The 3,972-nt window shown below is 37.4% G+C and overlaps 1 long non-coding RNA gene across 1 annotated transcript; it reads right to left on the bottom strand.

Annotated features, from left to right (window-relative positions):
* Nucleotides 1-408: 408 nt before the first annotated feature.
* Nucleotides 409-1,122, bottom strand: LOC139187999 (uncharacterized). The gene is made up of 3 exons (XR_011571064.1): nucleotides 919-1,122; nucleotides 680-762; nucleotides 409-550 (listed from the first exon to the last, which is right to left on the bottom strand). It is a non-coding gene; the product is annotated as an uncharacterized lncRNA (long non-coding RNA).
* Between the last annotated feature and the right edge of the window lie 2,850 nt (nucleotides 1,123-3,972).

Genomic DNA, 3,972 nt, shown 5'->3' with positions numbered 1-3,972 from the left:
ACAATTTACAACCAGTTGGTTCCCATTATTCTGTTCAAATTCTTAACTTTTTTCTTTAATTACATTAAGAATGTGTTGTGGTAGCTACAAATTTCTCAGTTCGTATACAATCACATTTAATAAGCTTGACAATTGACAATTTAGCATGTGTGTGTATTTATGAGCACTTATGAAGACTTGTGTGTGCTCTGTTGCAATCTTGTTAGTTTGGTCCTTTCAAAAGCACAAAATAAATTTTGATAATGAGAAGTGAGACAAAATCTTAGTAGTACACAGAAACATACCACCACTCCCACATCCAATGTTATAGACATTCTACAAATATTTGTGTTCTAACAAACATGTACTTATACCACTCGCATCATGGCAACGCTCAAAGTAGGACTATCAACAAGTGTAAAATAAATAAAAAACATGTACAACACTACATCGATATGAAAACACAATCAACATCACAATTTCCAAACTTTTCAATATAAGTGGAATACATTACCATAAATCAGTTCGTTATGTAGGTCGTCAACACTTTTAGTACCCTCCAAGCCTCGTCCTGATGCTTCCACAGAAGATAAAGTTACAGTAAATGTGTTGTAATATACAAATTTTAATTTAACTTTCAAACCGACACAATCCCAACACATTTGAATCACTCCATAACACATAGGGTTTAGTCACTTACAACGGTTGACAGCCACCTTTCCTGGTCCAGAAGCCGCCTCCAGAAATCGGTATCTCAAATCGTCATAATCTCCAACTGGGTAACTAGATCAACAATGTAAGAAGAAAAAAACAGTAAGGCTCATCATTGTATTCATTTAATCAATTTTTTTATGTATACATAAAATTCAAACGTTAATGAGTAACATACTTCTTCTCATTCTACTTCAACTTATTGAAGTGATAGAAATAATTCATCACCTTAACCACACAGTTTTTGTCAATAGCTTTAATTAATGTTTCTCTTTGCATAACATCCTCCTTGGGCTTGCCGACATGATTTTGGGCACTTTGTGATGTCAAAGGTTAACGTCATATGGCGAACCACTTTTATCTTCTTCTTTTGCCCCTTTTGGTTCGCATAGACTTTAACGTCGCCCTTGTGGACGTGACCTTCCATTTGACGTTGCCCTTGTGGAGAGTTCAGTTTCATTAGTTCTCTATACAATTAACTTGGGATGTACTATGTAATTGCTGAATTACAAAAAAAAAAATCACTTCACCAATTACTGAGTAGAATAAATATTTTTTTTAAGAAAATAAAAAAAATGGGCTAACTACATTTTACACCCTTCGGGTTTGGCGCACTTTTTAAAATGGTTTATCACATTACATCCTAAAGTTTTGAAATTGAATTGAGTTACATCTTTTGTCTCTTAGAACATCTAATCCTCTATTAAAATGATGAGGTTTTTTTTATTAACGTGGTGCAAATGTGGCACACTTTAGCCTGTATAAGAGTATCACGCACCTTGTTATCAATTTAACAAAAGTCCGGCTAAAGACGTAAATTGATAAAATTTCAAAACTTTATGGTACAAAAATTAAATAAATAAAATAAAACTTTATTTGACACACCTCGACCCGGAATGTCCACTAGGACTCCGAATCGAGCTGTGCTGGCTGACACCTAGAAGGTGACGAAGCCATAAAGTGTGATGGTGATGAAAATGTGAATAAATTTGAACCTAAGAGTGCCTAACTACCAGAGTGCGCTGGTGAGCGAGCATGAATCCATTCACATGTGATACAGAGCATAAGTAAAATATAGTAAGGTAAGATAATGATTATACCATCATAAGAAGCCACTTGTACTGGGGAGTGCTACGAATCCTCGTCGATACGGAAACTTTGCTACTAGAATCTGGAGGGATGCAAAATAGAAAGTGTGAGTGGGTGAAAACAAAGTTTTTCATAAACCATTTACTTATCAAAAGTAATAACCTCTCGCCGTAGAATCTGTATAATTTCCCAGAAAATAGAATACATATCTATATCAAAACCATGCTCGGAATTATTACTTTTGGGAATAATTATCGGTGATAAGCCCGACTAAACACTAGTTTAATTAACTATCATTACTTACTATTTTTCACTACAATTTCTTGATTCCTCACATTGATTTATGACCAACATTTACCCACCAAAACATAAGGTTAAATATCACACTTTCCACCAATGTCCTTCACCTTGCTCAATTCCCCAGGCTTTGTCTCGATTATTTAATCTCACTTATTGTATGGTTGCATCTAACGTCTCGTTAGACTGCCTACGTACCCTAAGCAGGGATCAAGCCATTCGTAGTTCGCATTTCTAAAATTCAAACCAAATCCGAATATTTTCATTTAATCCAACATATATTACAATCACACTAATGATCAAACCACAGCAGTTAGGTCTCAAAAGCATAATTAGAATAACGAAACTTGCATAAAAACACAATGTCGGCTCCCTGGCCATGTGCCGACGCACTAGCCACCATGGGTGGCAGTCGGCCGCCCTTGCTCGCCGGAAAACCCAATTATTTCTAAAAATTCTCAAAAATTACAAAAATGAAGATCTCAAATAGTAGAGCAACCTTTATACCTACGGCTAAGGCCAATTTTGCCGGAAAACACCTCAAATTGGCCACGAACCGCCATAACCCTTGTTTTGGGTGTGATTCGATTTGACCTCTAAACTTGCTCCGACACCTCCACCACTGCTTGGGCTTTGTTCATGGGTTCTAGGGGAGTGTTTTGGTAGTGGTAATTAGAGGAAAACATTTCACAATTAGTGGATTTCGAGAAAAGTTCCCCGCGGCACCCACGGGTGTTTCTTCACCAAACTACAATCAAATTCCTTTTGATTTTGGGTTGAATTGGAATAGGGAGGGATTAGATGATGATTGGGAGTTGTGGTTCGATCCCAATTCGTCGAACAAATGGCAGAAAGGTGACATAGATCGCCATAATACGGGTCGGGTCCGTGGGTTTCGCTAGTCAAGGGGAACAGATCCGGTTCCCCTTATTCTTCTCCTCCCTCCTTTTCATCCTTTCTCTCTTCCCTCATTAGGTCATCCTCTCTCCCGATCCCTCATGTGCTATCTTCCTCCCCTCTCTTCCGCGGCCATCAGGCAGCCTCTCATTCTCCCTTCCTTTTCTTTTTTCACCAGCCACCCACACATATAACATAAAAATTATTTTTTTATAATAATAAAATATAGTGTAAGATAATTAAAATAGTGATTCATTCCAAATACTTTCGGGTTTGTGACTCAACAAAACTTTAACCGTAACTCCAAATTCACTTTTACTTGTACCTACACGTCTGTAAGATCGAGCTCTATCCAAATATGTCAAGAAACATGACAAAATATACAAGAATCACATACGTCCTCGAAAAATCATGCTTTGCCCCTAAGGTATTTCCATAATTTCATGTATTAAAATTATAAAACCATAACTTTCAAGGATGGGCTGTTACATTATTGGCCTGTTTGGAAATCACCCAAGTTTTAAAGTGTGAAATGTAGTAACCTCTAAATAACATTACCGTTTGTTTGTCAAATCATAGGCGCGGAGCCTATGGAAGCAAATGACACGAAGAACTTGTGTGAGAGCAAAAGACAAAAGGTTGAAGGAAGGATTGAAGTATTCGGAGTCGGAGAAATGGTCGAAGACGATTTCACACGCCTAGCCCGGCTAATGAGCTTCGTCTCTGAGGAACAAGTTATGTTATCTCTCTAAAAACCCTAAAAGCCGTAATTATCCTTTCAATCAAAGCATCCTAATGTGATTTTGATGCATTAACACTGCGTTTTGATGTTGTTTTGCAGTTGGATAAAGCCAAGAGAGCAAGGGGCAAATGAGTTGAGGATAGCACTGCCCAGAGACAGACCCATTTTCGAGGTACATTTCCCTTCTTCTTCTTCTTTTCCTTCTTCCTATAGAAACTCAAGGCTTTCTCTGAAAGCTTTTCTTAGACACTAAGAAA

This window comes from Malus domestica, chromosome 09, assembly GCF_042453785.1.
Source record: "Malus domestica chromosome 09, GDT2T_hap1".
Taxonomy (NCBI): Eukaryota; Viridiplantae; Streptophyta; class Magnoliopsida; order Rosales; family Rosaceae; genus Malus; species Malus domestica.
This window is presented reverse-complemented; position numbering and strand designations above follow the sequence as displayed.